Raw genomic sequence first — 18,427 nt, forward strand, 5'->3', positions numbered from 1 at the left:
CAACACAGGACAGCAAAAGCTATTTCCTCAGCAAATTAGTGACATGGTGAATGTTAAGGAATATAGGGTTTTCAGTTTATTATCTACAGGTTGTTACTACCAGTTATCATAATGATAATATTGAGTATTTAAGAAAAATTAGGGAAAACATTCAGAAGTTTTTCACATGTAACACTTGCCAGCAAAAGTCTTTCAGGCCTATGAATTTGCATGTTCCCAGTAATAAATTCCCTAATAAAATTAAGTTCTTAGTTTACATAAATAAGTTTATTATCAATTATACTAATATAAATCTATTTTAATTATGAAAAGTAATACCATAACAAAGAAATGGAAAATAAAAATTTCATAATTCATAATTACTATCATCTTTGTATATCCCCTGCTGGTCTTTTCCCATGTTAATGTTTTCTATGACTATTATCAGGTTGTACCTATATTTTTTTTCAGATTTTTTCACTTATAAGATTTCCATTTCTGGGGCCACCTCCATGGTTAAGTTCATGCACTCCACTTCAGCAACCCAGGGTTTCGCTGGTTCAGATCCTGGGCGTGAACCTAGTACCGCTCATCAGGCCATGCTGAGGTGGGGTCCCACACAGCAGAACCAGAAGGACCTACAACTAGAATATACAACTATGTACTGGGGGCTTTGGGGAGAAGAAGAAGGAAAAAAAAAGGATCAGCAACAGATGTTAGCTCACGCGCCAATCTTTAAAAAAAAAAACAAACTCGGAATTCTGGTTGACCTTAAAACTCAGTTCAAATATCCCTTTGTGAAGCCCAGGCTGCCTGCCCTGCCCCTCCCCTTTAAAAAAAGAAAAAAAAAAAGATTTCCATTTCTTCCACAGAATTTCTCGATACGGTTGCAAAATAGTCTTGTATATTAGTTTTCTGTTGCTGTGTAAAAAATTACTACAAACTTAGAGGCTTAGTTCTTTAAGTCGGAAGTCCAGGTGGGGCCAACTGGGTTCTTTGCTTAGGGTCTCTCAAGGCCAAAATCAAGGTGCCAGCCAGGCTGTGCTCTTATGTGGGGAAGAATTTGCTCCCATGATCATTCAGGTTGTTGGCAGAATTCAGTTTCTTGCAGCTGTAGGACTGAGGTCCCTGTTTCCTTGGTGGCTGTCAGCCCAGAGCCTCTCTCTCAGTTCCTTAAGGGTACTCATATACCTTTGCACATGGCCCCATCCATCCTCAAGCCAGAAAAACATGACAAGTCCTTTTTGTCCTTCAAATCTCTCTGGCTTCCAATTCTGCTATGAGCCAGAGAAAAATCTGTTCTTAAAGGGCTCATGTAATCAGAATAGGTCCACCTGGATAATCCCCCTTTTGGCTAACTCAAAATCAAGTGATTAGTAACCTTAAGTTACATGTGTAAAATCTCATTTGCATATAACATAACATAATAATGGGCATATTATCTCATCACATTTACAGTCCAGGGGACTAGGGGAGGAAATCATGGGGGCCTATTTCTAGAATTCTGCCTACCACACCTCTGCATCACAATAGAAAAATGTATTTCTATCTGTGGGTTGTAGTTGAAAAGCTTAAAGGCCATCTAGCCACGGACTAGGTAAGGCCCTTTCTGATCCTAAAATGTTAAAAATCTAACATTTAACCACATTAAGGAAACAAAATGTAAGGTTATTTTAAAACTCAGAAAGAAAATTACATGAATGTCAAAATTAGTTAATCAAAAAGGGAGCTGAAATTTCTCCTAGTTTAAAAAAAGACATGTTTTTGCAAAATTGTCACCTCTTTTGGGGTTGACTTTTTCTAGTCACAAAAAGAGGCTGGACATTTAGGGAAGAATGAAGCATGAAAGTGGTCATAAAGGTTACTGCCATTTCAGTACCTAATCATAATGCTTGGGAAAACCAGAAGCAAAGAACTCTTAAATCAGTGACAATTTCCACAGCACAAAACTCCAGTTTGATTCTACATATAAAGATTAAAGGAGGAACATGGGTCAAATGAAAAACTAGCTTAAATACATATTATTCCACCCAAAGTTCATTGAGGAAAACTAGGACTAAGGATATAACCCCGGGATCAGGTTGGCAGGGCTTCCTAGAGAAATTCAGTAAGTGAATTTGGTATAAGATAGTCTCCATTTCCACCACACAAATCTAGCCAAAAAAAAAAAAAAAACGAAGAAGAAAGAAAAGAAAAGAAAAGAACCTGGCACATGGTAAACACATAATATTTAAATAAATATTTGTTGAAAGTACAGTGAATAGACCATAAATATGTTTGTTATCCTATAGGAACCTCACTCTCCTAGACAGACAAGAGAACTCTTTCTAAATCTCAGCTACTTATGGGCTAAAAACTACCAATAGCCTGCCAATAGGTGATACTGGATCCAAGGTGGAGCAATCCACAAGGGGGCTGGATAACAGTTCCTAGGAGTTCCTAGGACAGGAGAAAATGAAGGAAGACAATAAAAGTGTTCAGACAAAAAAAAAAAGTCTGCCAAATATTAGTGGAACTGAATTTTGCTGACGTGTTTACTCTCAACGTATACTCTCTTATACGATGGAATATATACAAATAGATGGAGTCTCTGACAACAGAATTCCAAAGACGTGTTTCCAGCAAAAGAAGCCACGATTCTTCCTATTGGTATTAACCAGTAGAAAGAGTACATTAATAGCTATGAGCGATACCATGGAATGAGAAGCTCCTAACAGTCATAATATAAAATACTCACCATAGCTTCAACTCTTTATCAAATGCACAAGCGTAATGATTTCCACAGCTTGCAAAACACTAAATCTCAGATTCTCACTCACTGTGCTACGCCTTGATAACAAATTTAATGGGGAAAAAACATGTATTTTGTCACCTTACATAGGATTTTTCCATCTCAACTGCACTTTAATTAGGTAACCAACTCAAAACTCCTTTGTGCAAAAACAAAAGTTGTACTCTGCTTATTCTCCACTCATGCAATCAATACGAAAAGCAACTCAAATCAGAATTTCAGAAGACCTTGTTATTCTACGTATAAAAAATAAACTTTACTCTTCACCTCATAAAGATGAAAGCAACATTTTCTGTATTTTCAGAACCTGACCAGTACAATTTTAGGTACACCTAACAAAAACTAATGTAATGGTTTAACTGATAAATAACAACAATTGCATAAATTTCTATTTATATTGTTCTATAGCTTCCAAAATGTTTTCATTCTTTTTAGTACCTAAAATCTCCGGTAGGGTAGAAAGGCAAGTGGTATTATCCCCATTTTACAAGAGGAAGAACTGAAACTTATTGAGACGAAGTGATTTGCCCGAGATCACAGAGCTTTCAATAGCAGTGCCTGGACTCAAACCAAGATTTTCTGACATCTTGTCATTCCTGATCTTTTGTCTATAGAATATCTCTGCTTAAATGGTATTAACACTAAATGAAAGAAAATGCTTTTAAAATTGCATCACATTTTTCCTTCTACTTACACAGGAAAAAGTAAAATAATAGAACAATTAATGTTAAAGAAAAACATTGATTTTTATAAAAATCCTGATGAAATAAACCAATATAAGAAACAAAAACCCTAATACAGGAACATAAATGGCCATGTATCTAAATTCTAAACTAGAATACTTATTTAGTAGCCAAATAAAATACTGAACACAAATAATTTAATTTACACACTCATATAAGCTATTCTGAATATTTCAATAACCTATATACTATTTAAAAATGGTATTGTTATGTTCCTAAATATAATTTCAGGTGATTTTTAAATTTAGAGAAAAGAAACAGAAGAAAAATAAACTCAAAGAATCTTGAATATACATTGAATTTTTTTATGTTCTCTCGGCAACACAGTGCCTGGCATACAGTGAATACTTAAAGAATATTTGCTGACTTTTAAAAATGTGCATTCTCTAATTTAAATGACCAAATAATAATTAAGAACTTCAATAAATTATCATTCTTAACTATAAAGGAAAGTTAAAAAAAAAATCAATCCATACACAGGAAAGTATTCACTTAGTGGCAGAATACTGAAATTGAGCATCTCTCAAAGTGAGGTCTGTTAACCATTACGCAAGTGTTAGACCCCACTGGCACAAGGACAAATGTGGGTGACAGTTCCTTCTAAGGTTCCAGATCAGTCAATATCAGCCTGCAGCAGGTACAGGTGTAGCAGTGGGGCCTGGAACATGGAGTAAGAAAATAAAAGAAGCAAAAGGCTTCACAGGAGACAATACCAAAGCCCTGGTCCCTGGCCCAACCTAGTGTCAGGACCAGCAGAGTGCAAGTACTCATTGCCTGCAGCCACCTGCTTGCACACCAACGTTCTCTTCCCACCTGCCCCACCCCTTTACTACTGCTCCTTTCCTAGAGATGCTCATCACAAAGAGATCATTTCTGCACCTCAGAGGACCACGAGAACCTCCTTTTCTTCCTGTCCTTCATACAGTTTCCCTTCTAAATAAATATACTGATATTTAAGTTTTTTAAGTGAGTCATTTTAAAAGAATATTAACAATTAGCAGGAGGGTTTCATGGATGTGACAAAAATCATCAAGATAATGAGTTAATATTACTTAAGTTTGAGACATAGTGTTATCATGTACAATGTAAATAAAGGAGTCTGATGAACTAGAAAACAGTATTTCTTGCAACTCTGCTTCATCCTTATAAGTCATATAATGCCTAAGTTTCCTCGTCTACAAATAAAAGTTAGAGTTTAAAATATCTCTATTATATTAAAGATAAGATGTCTTATTCTTAAGTGATGGATGCTACAGCATTTAAACATAAGATATAATGTCTGAAACTTACTTTCGAAAGTTCAGTGAAAAATGTGTATAATAAATACATATCTTTATATAAGCATACATATATAGATAAAGCAAATACAGCAGAATGTTAACTTTTGAATCTAAGTAGGAGCAGCTGGATCCCGCTTCATTGTGCTATTCTAATTTTACGTATGTTTCAATTTTTTTATAAAAAGTTGGAGAAAACATATTAGGTATCTGCTAAAAATCTATGCTTACAATGATTATTACTATAGTAAGTTAAACTTCCAAAAGTATTTTTGAAACAATATGATCAAAACATTGAGCTATCCATCCAAATTGATTACAGGCATACCTCGGAGATAGCACAGGTCCAGCTCCAGAACACCACAATAAAGCAAATATCGCAATAAAGTGAGTCACACGAATTTTTCGTTTTCGCTGCGTATATAAAAGTTACATTTACACTATACTGCAGTCTATTCAGTGTGCAATAGCATTATGTCTAAAAACTCAATGTTCATAACTTAATTTAAAAATACTTTATTGCTAAAAAATGCTAACCATCATGTGAACTTTCAGCGAGTTATAATTTTTTTGCTGGTAGAGGGTCTTGCCTCAGTGTTGATGGCTGCTGACTGATCAGGGTGGTGGTTGCTAAAGGTGGCTGTGGCAATTTCTTAAAATAAGACAACAATGAAGTTTGCCACATTGAGTTACTCCTTTTCACAAACGATTTCCCTACAGCACGTGATGCTGTTTGATAACATTTTACCCGTAGATCTTTTTTCAAAATTGAGGTCGTCTCAAACCCTAACACTGTTATCAATGAAGTTTACATAATTTTCTAAATCCTTTGTTGTCATTTCAACAGTCTTCACAGCATCTTCACCAGGAACAGATTCCAACCCAAGAAACCACTTTCTTTGCTCATTCATAAGCAACTCTTCATCCATTAAAGTTTTATCATGAAATTGCAGGAATTCAGTCACATCTTCAGGCTCCACTTCTAATTCTAGTTCTCTTCCTAATTCCACCACATCTGCAGTTACTTCCTCCACTGAAGTCTTGAACCCCTCAAAGCCATCCACAAGAGTTGGAATCAATTTCTTCCAATCTCCTGTTAATGTTAATATTTTGTTTTCTTCCCGTGAATCACAAATGTTCTTCTTGGCAACTAGAATGGTGAGTCCTTTCCAGAAGGTTTTTGATTGACTTTGCCCAGATCCATCAGAGGAATTACTATCTACGGCAGCCATAGCCTTACAAATGTATTTCTTAAATAACAGGACTCAAAAGTCGAAATTACTCTTGATCTGTGAGCTGCAGAACGGATGCTGTGTTAGCAGGCATGAAAACAATATTAATCTCATTCTACATCTCTATCAGAGCTCTCGGGTGACCAGGTGCATTGTCAATGGGCAGTAATATTATGAAAGGAATCTTTTTTTCTGAGCTGTGGGTCTCAAAAGTAGCTTTAAAATATTCAGTAAACCATGCTGTAAACAGATATGTTGTCTTCCAGGCTTTGTTGTTCCATTTATAGAGCACAGAGGAGATTTAGCATAATTCTTAAGGGCCCTACGATTTTTGGTATGGTAAACAAGCAATGGCTTCACCTTAAAGTAGCCAGCTGCATTAGCCTCCAACAAGAGTGTCAGCCTGTCCTTTGAAGCCAGGCATTGACTTCTCCTCTCTTGCTATGAAAGTCCTAGATGGCATCTTCTTCCAACAGAAAGCTATTTCGTCTACACTGAAAATCTGTTATTTAGTGTAGCCCCCTTCATTAATGATCTCAGCTGGATCTTCTGGAGAACTTGCTGCAGCTTCTGCATCAGCACTTGCTGCTTCACCTGCACTTTCATGTTATGGAGATGGCTTCTTCCCTTAAACCTCATGAACCAACCTCTGCTAGATTCAGACTTTTCTTCTGCAGCTTCCTCACCTCTCTCAGCCTTCATAGGATTGGAGAGAGTTAGGGCCTTGCTCTGGATTAGCCTTTGGCTTAAGAGAATGTTGTGGCTGGTTTGATCTTCTATCCAGACCACTAAAACTTTCTATCAGCAATAAGGCTATTTCACTTTCTTATCATTCATGTGTTCACTGGAGCAGTACTTTTAATTTCCTTCAAAAACTTTTCCTTTGCATTCACAACTTGGCTAATTGATGCAAGAGGCCTAGCTTTCAGCCTATCTCAGCTTTCAACAAGCTTTCCTCACTACGTTTAATCATTTCCAGCTTCTGATATAAAGTGAGAGATGTGCAACTCTTCCTTTCACTTGAACACTTGGAGGCCATTGTAGGGTTATTAATTTTCCTAATTTCAACATTGTGTTGTCTCAGGGAATTGGGAGGCCCCAGGAAAGAGACAGACCTGGGAATAGCTAGTCGATGGAGCAGTGAGAACACACAAAACCTTTATCTATTAGGTTCACTATCTTATTTGGGCGTGGTTTGTGGCATCCCAAAACAATTATAGTAGTGACATCAAAGATCACTGATAACAGACCACCATAACAAATACAATAATAATGAAAGAGTTTGAAATATTGCAAGAATTACAAAAATGTGACAGAGAGACACAAAGTGAGCAAATGCTGTCAGAAAAACTGCACGGACAGACTTGCTCAAAGCAGTGTTGCCACAAACCTTCAATTTGTAAAAAACACAGTATCTGTGAAGTGCAATAAAGCAACGTGCAATAAAACAAGGTATGCCTGTATAAATAAGTGCACTATAAAACAAAGTTAAGTTGCTAGCCTACAGGAAGATGTAAACAGTGTTCTCTCATGCCCTTAGAATGTAATTACCTCCAATGAGGGCCTGCACATTCTGCACTGTGCAACAAGCCCAGGGTCTTAATGGGACTAGGTCAGGGCTATCAGGCAGGGGCTCTGACCATTTGTCTGTTGACTGTGTGTGACTTCGACAAGTCACAACTTCTCTCCGTCTCAGGTGCCCTCCTCTCCATCCCGTCCAGCATTGTAATGATTCAGGCCTTCACTAATTCTTGCCCATATCATTGCAGCAGCCTCATAATCAATCTGCCTGCCTTGAGGCTAGACCCCCTCAAATCCACTGTGAACAGAGCTACCACAGTAACCCAGCTAAAACACATTTAATCATGTGATTCCCCACTTCTGAACACACAGAGCAAAGTCCACCACCCTTAAAACACAGCATATTTTAAGCCATTCCAAGATTTAGCCCCAATCCCCTCCTGCCTACCTCCCATTCAATCCCCTTGCCTATTATTCTAGGATCCACCAAAGCTGAGCTGACAATCCAACTGCCCCCTCCCCCAACTCTACGGCATTTCTCCTCTCCAGGTCTTTGCTCTTGCTGTTCCCTCTGAAAGGAATTTCATCCTTTCCTGGATCACTTCTACACACTTCTATTAAGCTTCAGATTAAGAAGCTCACTCTGTGGACCAGTTGTCAGGAGCAGGGGAAGGGGAGGTGGGAAGCAACTAGCTAATGGATAGAGGGTTTCCCTCCGGGGTGATGGAAATGTTTTGGAACTAGACAGAGATGGTGGTTACACAACATTGTGAAAATACTAAATGCCACTGATTTGTTCACATTAAGATGATTAATTTTATGTTATGTGAATCTCACCTCAATTGAGAAAAAAAAAAAAGGTGGCAGCAGCAGCTCATCCTGCAAAAAACCTACACTGACTCAGCCTCAGACTGGATCAGCACCTTGTATATTCCTCTATCCCAGGAGTTATTACTTTATATTACTATCTCTTTATAGAACTCCCACACACACTTTGAGCCTCATCTTCCTCTTTTCCGCTTTTTCTCATCCCCTACTACCAAGGCCAGGCCCTCAACAAATATTTTTTTAATAAATGAAAAATAGAGACACCACTTATCTCCCTTGGGCAAGGCTAGAGCACATGATCTTTTGAAGATCTAAGTTATATAAAAGCCTGCGAGGGCATGTAATTAATTGGAAAGGAAAAGATCAGGGAAGACTGCTGTTCATCTGGTTATAAAGGACAAAAATGAAATGACCTCTGGTAGGATTTTTCAGTTAGTAATAACAAGAACTAACATTTACTGAGTTCTTAACTACAATTATTACCCCCATTTTCCAAATGAGGAAACAAATATATTTAAGTAACTTGCCTAAGGTCACAAAGCCGGTTACTGGGAGCAACACGATTCCAGCCCAAGTGGCCCAGGCCATGGAGCTTGACCCTGAGACATTAACACGTTACCCACCCTTCACACTGCACACTGCTCCAGGCACGCTTTCAGGAGCTATCAATGGAAATTGTTTGGCCCACATTTGCCTTTTCTAAGGCTGAGAAAACACTCCTTTTTCCACATTTATCTACTTATCCATTGCTATGAATGCTGTTTATATTTCATAAAGTACTTATTTAAAATATAAAATGTTAATTTTCAAAGAGTCTAATAGCCAAAAAAAATAGAGGTGCATCTCTATAAAAAAGATCTCCCATTAAAAAGACCTCTCACATGTCAATCAGCAAGTGTTTGTGGGCTATTCCTCACATCCACAGCTGAAAGGATCAGAGTGCGCTGGCCTCACTAGACCCACTGAGACGCATTTTCCAAGTATCCCAGCCTCTGCACAGGGTAAGTACCCTCAGATGAGAAAACCATGGAATAGCAAAACAAGCTAGAAGAAAAATTTTACACTCAATTTTTTAGTTTAGAAAGCATGATACATATGTCCTTCCCCCTTTTCCTCTCTTTAATAATGTCACAATCTGGTAAGAAAAAAATTAACCAAAAGTCATTGAGATTTTTAAAAAATATCTGTGCATCTGAAAGGGAAAACTTTACTACTGAGGTAATGTCAAACCTTTATAACATATCAATAAGGTCAATATTAAAAACATATCATCCCCCCAAAAAGCGTATACCAACAATTTTTAGCTCTGCTGGATTCTCAGGACTTACTCCACCCAAACGTCTTCCTAAATATCTAGAATCAAAGATGATAGGATAATATATTGGTGAACATAAACACACACACAAAAGCAAAAAGGCAAAAGGGATAATATGACAAACAATGTAGAATTCAAGACAAAAGTTATAATGGGACAAATTAGTTACACTCTACAATGAATATAAAAGAGCCAAGAACCTTATATCAATGATCACAAAAGTACATAAAATAAAAACTGTCTGAACTATAAGGAAAGGTGACAGAAACACAACTACAGTGAGAGACACATTACTCGCAAAGCTACAATCAACCAAGGAGCAAAAGTAAAGATATAAAGCTCTTAAAGATCAACACAACAAGGAGGCATTCACAGAAAAAATGGTCAAAAAGCAGGAAGAGACAGTTCCTAAAACAAGAATTAAAAGTGGCAATAAACACAGAAATATTTTCACACTCCCTAGAAATCAAGAATACAGATTAAAGCAATAATTTTTTTCTATTGGGTTGACAAATATGGTTTAAATAATAGTATCCATTATTGGAAAAGTGTAGGGAATGCAACAATTTTATATACTGCTGGAAGGGCTACAAATGGGTTTTGAGACTTACCATAAAAGGCTTTCCTTCCTCCTATATACCTCCCCCTCCAATTTTTTTGGTGTATGGCTTAAGATACAAATCCTATAGCTTCAAATTTGAAATTACATCAGTTCACAGTGGTTAAGGACATGGCTTCCACCACAGTCAGGCTACCTGGCTCTCTACTTACTAGGTAGGGCACCCTGGGCAGGTAAATTATTTAAGTTCATCTGTAAAATGACGGCAATACTGGTACCCACTTCTTAGGGTTGCTGTGAGGATTAAGTGAATTAAGTCCCAGAACAATGCCTATGACACATATGCTCAATAAATACCGGCTATTGGCATTTGGAGTCCTTATAAGTAATTTCTTTTTAAGTAAATCAGTAGCATTTACTGAGTATTCCTAATGGGACATTTATATCTGCTCAAATCATCTCAAACTACTTATCATTTTAAATACAAAGTTTATTAGAATCAAATATGATTCAAAAAATTATACATATATCATTACTGTGGCATCAAGGTAATTCAATGCTAACTGAATAACAAAGGAGCAGTACGGAATGTTTAAAAGAGCATAACCAGTTGTTTAAGGCATGGTACATAGCATTACGGGTGACTTGTTTTATTCTTTATCTTCAACTACATTTTGTTTTCTACAGTGAACATGTATGACTTTTATGGGGGGGAAAAGATTTTTAAAACAATAGACTGGCATTTATCCTACCTAGTTCAGTCATACACCTACTCTCTCTCTCAAGGGCAAGTGCCAGGTCTGATGCGATTATACAATTACTGCTCATCACATCCCATCCTTTGCCAGAGCTTTAGTCACTCAACTATATCAGCTTACCTTTTTGCACATCATTTTGGAGACTATACCATTTGGAAATAAATTAGTCAATGTCAATAAGGATTCCCAAAAATGAAAAAAATCCAACCCAGAAAACTGTTTTTGTGACTACAAACAAGTGAATTTACTCTGTGTTTTTATGCTCTATTTTTAAGCCTAGAAGAGAAAAACTATATAAAGTTCTCAATTGTTTTATGATTTAGGAAAATGAGGCAATATGCATATATTATCCTATCATTCTATGTGTAATTTCAGGAAGTGCATTTCAATTATCCATTTTTAGGCAAATTCCCTACAGAAATCAATTTGACTTCCCTTGCATGAATAAGCTCATGGAGGTGGAAATTTTCAACAATTTCTTACATCTCTTAGGTGTCAGGACAGACAAACGTTTGCCTAATCTATAACAGGACAGTAAAGGCTTCCATATGACAGAGACGAAACAGAGAATACATGGTATAATGCTTAAATCTAATATTCTAGGATCTAGATTTCTTCACCTGCAATACAACTATAAGTTAAACAGGGCTGATGAGAACGAAATTTTGCTGGCTATTAGCTAACTCTAGCGGAAAAGGGAAAAGAAGAAGGATAAACTTAATAACTCACTAATAGAATAATTCCTGAAGATGAAACTTTACCGCCTCCAGTCAGAGTTCTCTCCAAACAATGGTTTAAACTTGAATTGAATTTTGAATTTCTTGACAAGTTAAAAAACAAAAGAAAACCTTTCCTTTGACTATATCTCCCTAACTGCCACTGTCTGACTCCGTCCTTTCAGTGAAATTCTTGTCTATACCTCATCTGCGCCATCCCCTACCGTAACACAAACTTGTCTCCAGACCTGATGCTCCCTCAGTGCAGTATGAATATATATGTACATAATTTCACAGCTCAACACCATTGCACTCGCTGTTCTTTTCCTTGGAAAACCCTGCAAACTGTCGTTCTGACCCAGGCTCAAGCTTCATCTTTCTACCTTTTTCCCTGACCCTACCCCACACATTTGTGTTCCCAAAGTATTTTATTATATACTTCTATTATGGCTCTTAACATACTATATTAGCATTATTTTAGGTCTAGCTCTCTTAAAATTGTTTTTTAATTAAAACCTAATTTTACTTTTTTTTCAATTAAAACCTGATTGCGTGAGGTGATGAATATCAACTAATCTTAAAATTCTTGAAGGCTATGACTTGATCTTTCTTTATTAAAGAAATTTTCGAACATATACAAAATACAATAGTATCACAAAAGTAAATAAAATAGCATCATGACCTACCCAGCTACAACAATTATTAATTCATGACCAATCCTATTTCAACTATACTCCCCACTTACTTCTCCCACCCACCTAACAACAGATAATTTAAGCAAATCCCAGACTTTTCATATCACTTCATCTGTAAATAGTATACTTCTAAACATTTCTCTGAAAGATAAAAACTCTTTTTAAACATAACCACATTGCTACTATTGTCACATTTAAATCTTTTTAAATAATAATTGTATACTATCATCACATATTCAGTTGGTGTTTACTTTTCCTCAAATGTCTTATAAACTTTTACTTTTTTACAATTATTTAATCAGGGTCTAAATGAAGTCTATCTTTGTGACTGGTTAATGCATCTCCTAAATCTCCTTTAATCTCTAGATTTCTCCTCCATTTTTTCCTTCTTATAACTTATTTTTGAAGAACCAGGCCATTTGTTCTGGTTTCCCACGACAAGAATTTTGCTCATTGCATCCCCACGTTCCTCTTTCCTCTGTATTTTCTGTAAAACGGTGGTTAGATCTAGAAGCCTATCATATTCAGGTTTGCTTCCTCTGGCAAGACTATTAGTATGCAATAATGAATATATCCATCAAGAGACAAATTATGTCTGGCTGTCTTTCTTTCTGAGACATTAGTAGCCCCTGATCATCACTGTCTAGACTCTAGATCCATTAATTCATTAGGAACTGTAAAATTCTAATATACTAATTCTATCGTCCCTTCTTTATCTATTAGCTGGGATAAAATACCTTCTATGAAAGAAACTTCCCTTTATCGAATATTTGATTACTCTGAGGAAAAGCATGTTTCATTCTTTCTCTTTATTTTCTGGATCTTAAAACAATACATCAGTTCCCCAGCATCCTCCAAAAGTGACAAGTTTCTTTTTGTTGTTGTTGCAATCATTATTATGAACTCATGGATTTAAAGATTTCAGTCCACTGGCAAATTATTATTGATGATCAAACTGTCCCATCACAGATCAAGTGCGAGCCTCTTAAAGTTGGCTCCCGAGTCTTAATCTTTGACATCCTCCTTGCTTTCTAGCATGATAAAGGATTCCAGGCTCACCTTGCACATTTTCTACTCCCAACTTGGAATTATCCATTTCTTCCAAAGGGACCTAATTATTTATTCATTCTTGAGCCTAACTATGAGTTCCATAAATATTTTCCAACCTAAATAAGGCAACTGTTGAGCAAGGTCCAATTCTTGAATAATTTTAAATTTGAAAAATGTGTATGATGCACAATAAAGATACACAATCATTACTTCACTCTTATTAAAAGAAGTAATTAAAATCCTTAACTACTCATCATTTAGGTTCTCGGACTCATTATGTACCAAAAGACATACCAAAGCAACTCAACCTTGCTGCTTTGGTAGCACAATAAAACTCACCAATTCAAATCAGCATGATGACCAGGGTTGAAATCCAAAAGTACAAAAAGAAGGCTTCTTTACTGTGATCTTTCTTCAAGAACCACAGGAAATACAACACAGGGATAACCCTAGAAAACTATCTGAATAAAGCTTTAATGAAGGTAAGCATTTTCAATTAAAGGTTGGCATCTTTAATGAAAATGAGTAAACAGTGCTCAATTAAGTATTCGGAGTTTAAACTAAACGTAACAATTTGTGATCTTAATTATTCACATTACCCCAAAATCACTGTAATAATAATAATAATAACATTAACATCTTTTCAAACACACCCAAATCCCTGAGTGGAAAACACAAAACCCTCATTCTCAAAATCACAAATAAAACAAAATCATATTTAATCCTTTATGCTCTCTAAACATCTCAAATTTCTATTTTCATTGGGAACCAAAAGAAGTTTTTTGAAGATTTTTTTCAGTTGCTATATTTGTAACTCTAAATTCTTTTAGAAATACCAGTATTTTTTCAGGGTACTGAGACATTAACAAGATGCTTTAGGACATATTTGGTTACTGATTTACAAAATTCATTTCCCCATTTTAAGAGTAGCCAAGAGAAAGGGCAGCAAAAATAATCCCTGCAGAACCTCCCAGATTAGAGATTACTTTAACAATCAAGAATTTACTCCACGACAAACGTTGAGCATAGGTGCAATTTAAAGTGGAAACCCCTTCCAAAATGTCTGTTTACAATATTGGATTGCAGTACTACTACTAGTTCTGGAATTATGGTCCCTTAATATTACTTTATTTTATTTTATATTTTGCTGAGGAAGATTTGCCCTTAGCTAACATCTGTTGCAAATCTTCCTCTATTTTTTGTACATGAGCCACCATCACAGCACGGCTGCTGATGGACTAGTGGTAGGTCCACACCTGGGAACCTAACCAGCCACCGAAGCAGAGTGGGCCAAATGTAACCACTAGGCCACCAGGGCTGGCCCCAGTCCCCTAATTTTAATTACTCAAATTGTAGGCAATCTGAACTAGGTGAAAATGGAACAAGCCTATTCTTTCCGTACTTATAAATGTACGTATAATTAGGTGACTATACACATAATTGGCTAGATCTGAAATAGCATTTATAGTCACTTAGTTACTCCTTTCAGAAATCGGAAGCTTCAACTTAGTAATTAAAAATAAACGTAACAACAAAAATTATCTTATTTTATGATTAAAAGATGCAGCTATCTCCAGATTTAGCTAGTAAAGGACTCTTAAGTGTATTTTACCCCCAATTTATAAATGTGAACTACATTTATATGTGCATAAACACACCTCTGTTTAGTGAACTCTAAACTCAATGGCATATTTATAACTATGGTACTATTCAGAAAATTTTAAGTGACTTTTTTTCTGTACATAATCTGCATGTAATTATAATTTGCACGTTAAGCTAACATGTTATAGTTCACATGTTATAAGACATTTACATACCTAAGTCTATTTCTAATGTGTCTCCAGATAAATAAGCTTAAGAGATACACTTCATGTATTTACATGAAGAAAAATATATATGAAATACACATTTGAAAAATTTTTTAGGTCAGCCCGTGACCAAGTGCTTAAGTTCTCGCACTTCGCTTTGGCGGCCCAGGGTTCAGATCCTGGGTGCAGACATGGCACCGCTCATCAGGTCATGTTGAGGCAGCGTCCCACATGCCACAACTAGAAGGACCCACAACTGAAATATACCACTACGTACTGGGGGGATTTAGAGGGTGAAAAAAGCAGGGGAAAAAAAGAAGATTGGCAACAGTTGTTAGCTCAGGTGCCAATCTTTAAAAAAAAATTTTTTTTAATCAAAGTTGTGCAGAGCAAATTGTGATTACTTCCATGATAATTAAACGAATGCTTTAAGATTCAAATTAGGTAGTGATGGGGGGGGCAGAAAAAAATATTATTATTACACCATAATAAATTCTATACAGATCAAAGACTTAAATGTAAAATAATGAAACAAATAAAAAAGCTAGAAGAAACTAGGGGGATTTTTTTTTTGCTTAATATTGCAGAGTGGAAAGGCTAGGATGTAACGTAAACCTAAAAGCCACAAAAGAAAAAGTGGATAAACTCAATTGTATGAAAATAACCACTTTCTGCATAGCAAAAGCCACCATAAACAAAGTCATAAGACAAATAATCAGTTAAGAAAAAATACTATTCAAATTAAAAGGGCTAATATCCCTGACATAAAGTATATAAAGATGACTAGGAAAAAAATCAACAACTCAGAAAAATGGAAAGGATAAACTGTTCACAGAAAAGAAGATGCAAGGGACTCTTAAAAATATGAAAAGAGGGGCCAGCTGGGTGGAAAAGTGGTTGAGTTCACATGCTCCACTTCAGGGCCCAGTTGGCAGGTTTGAACCCCAGGCTCTGGACCCAGGCACCGCTCCTCAAGCCATGCTGTGGCAGCCTCCCACATACAAAACAGAGGAAGATGGGCACAGATGTTAGCTTAGGGCCAATCTTCCTCAGCAAAAAGAGGAAGATTGGCAACAGATGTTAGCTCAGGGCTAATCTTCCTCACCAAATGTATGTGTATATATATATACACATACACACACATGATGCACGGAAGGAAATTTAACAACATTCTTCAAAATGACAAACCCATGTATTCTTTAACCCAGCAATTCCACTGTTAGGAATTGATCCTACAAGTGTACACACATACACACACTTGAAATATATACAGACTTATTCATCACAGCACTGTATATTATAGCAAAAGATTTGAATGGGGATGCTCTGAATGGGTTATTTACAGTTAAAAAAAGATATGGAACAGCAAGTACAGTGTGCTATCATAACTATAAAGGGTGAATTTATATTCACATTTGCCTGTATAAGCTAAACTCTCTCTGGAGGGGCATGAAAGAAACTGACCCCACCAGTGACCTCTAAGGAGCGGGGGCAGAGTAGCTGAAGGACACAGGTGGGAGAGGGACTTCTGCTGTAAATATTTCTCTTCTTTTCAAATATTAAGCCATGTGCTATATTATCTAATCAAAAGCAAATAAATATTTAAATATTTTTGAAGAAAAAAAAAGATGCCCAATCATAACAATCCGTACACATGTGACCAACCATGACATGAGGGATTATGGTTTCTAGACTGAAAAGCAGAAGGAATCTCTTTCTCCTGTACATTGATTTTATTCTATTAATGCTTACTTTGGTTTTATTAGTCATCACACTCATTTATTTTCATTTAAATATTTTACAAAACTTATTCCAATATTTAACTTAAACTGAGAGATGTTTACTTTTTCTAAGCAAATAGGTTCTACGTATTTTTCTCCATTTTTATGCCTTTATTTTAAGAAAAATAGACTGCTCAGTTTAGTGAGCGCTAAAGATTTAAGCTCAGAGACACACTTCATGTTCCAAATGCATAAAATGCAAACTGTCATCTGATAATACCATTAATAACTAAATGCTTTGATTTTCTAGAAAACAGGATAAACTTAACATGTATAAACCTCCAAGAGCGATGTGAGTCCTTAGACTAAACACAACGGGGGAAAACATAGCAAATAAACCTAGAAAAGTCTATCTTTAAAGCTGAAAAGCCAATCTGCACTAGAAAGAAGCTGATTCTTTAACTCAACGATAGCGACCTCTAACATCGCTAAATGACATTTCTGCCAATTATTATTTTTAAAAATGTGAAACAAAGCAATCTCTCCTTCTATGAGCATATAAAAAAGTCATGCTTTATTAAACATCAAATCATTAAACATCATGCCACCTGAAGCTATCCCCCGCTCTTTTTTTTAATTGGGTATTAAAGAGCCTAGTTTTGTCACAATTTCCTTTAAGTCCAAGTAAAATCCGCCTAGAAATAGTCAGGTGGAGAGAAAGGCACAATTCTGAATTAACTCAAAAGCAAAAGGAGATTAATTAGTATTCTCATAAAAAGCATATAATCATTTGGTAAAATTATAAAGGTCCGTCTTAAGTACTCCAAATGGGCAACTGAGCGGTTTGAGCACTACATCTTCTTGACGTTTCTGACTCTTCAAGACTTTTTAAATAACGTTTATTTAATAATATAGAATCTTGATGATTGGTCATTCTTCTAACTTCCAAATTATCTAAATCCCAACGTTCGCAGTCAGGCTGCGTCTCCAGATTTCGGTCCTCCTGCCAACCAGAGCGCGGCCCGAGAGCTCCTCGGCGCGCACCCCGCGGCCGGGCTGCAGCTGAGCGCCGACGGCTCGCTGCCACAGGGGAGCCCTACACGGCCCAACAGGACAACCACCTCCCCAGTTCCGCCAGCACTTCCAGGGTCACCACTCATCTGGGGCTTTGTCTTTACAGCTACACCCCATCTCAGAAATCAAACTTCCCCGGGGACACGGCGACATCCGCCGGCCCACGACGTGCACCCAGCCCGGCCGCGCTCAACGCTGCGAGGCTCGGACCCACAGAAGGTCGAGAGCCGGGCGGGGGCGCCGCGTCCGCTGCCCTGCGCACCGGGACGACGAGGCTCGGGCCGCGCGGGACGGGGGCGCGTGGGGGGCGGCGGCTGGCCCCAGGCGGGGGGCATACCCCCAGAAAGCCCGAAAGGAGAA

At 36.9% G+C, this 18,427-nt stretch overlaps 1 protein-coding gene across 1 annotated transcript in view; it reads right to left on the reverse strand.

The window, feature by feature from the left end:
• Positions 1-18,427, reverse strand: part of LOC124235541 (uveal autoantigen with coiled-coil domains and ankyrin repeats) — an 83,398-nt gene that overhangs the window by 64,458 nt on the left and 513 nt on the right. The gene's annotated exons all lie outside the window — the stretch shown is intronic.

This window comes from Equus quagga, chromosome 2, assembly GCF_021613505.1.
Source record: "Equus quagga isolate Etosha38 chromosome 2, UCLA_HA_Equagga_1.0, whole genome shotgun sequence".
Taxonomy (NCBI): domain Eukaryota; kingdom Metazoa; phylum Chordata; class Mammalia; order Perissodactyla; family Equidae; genus Equus; species Equus quagga.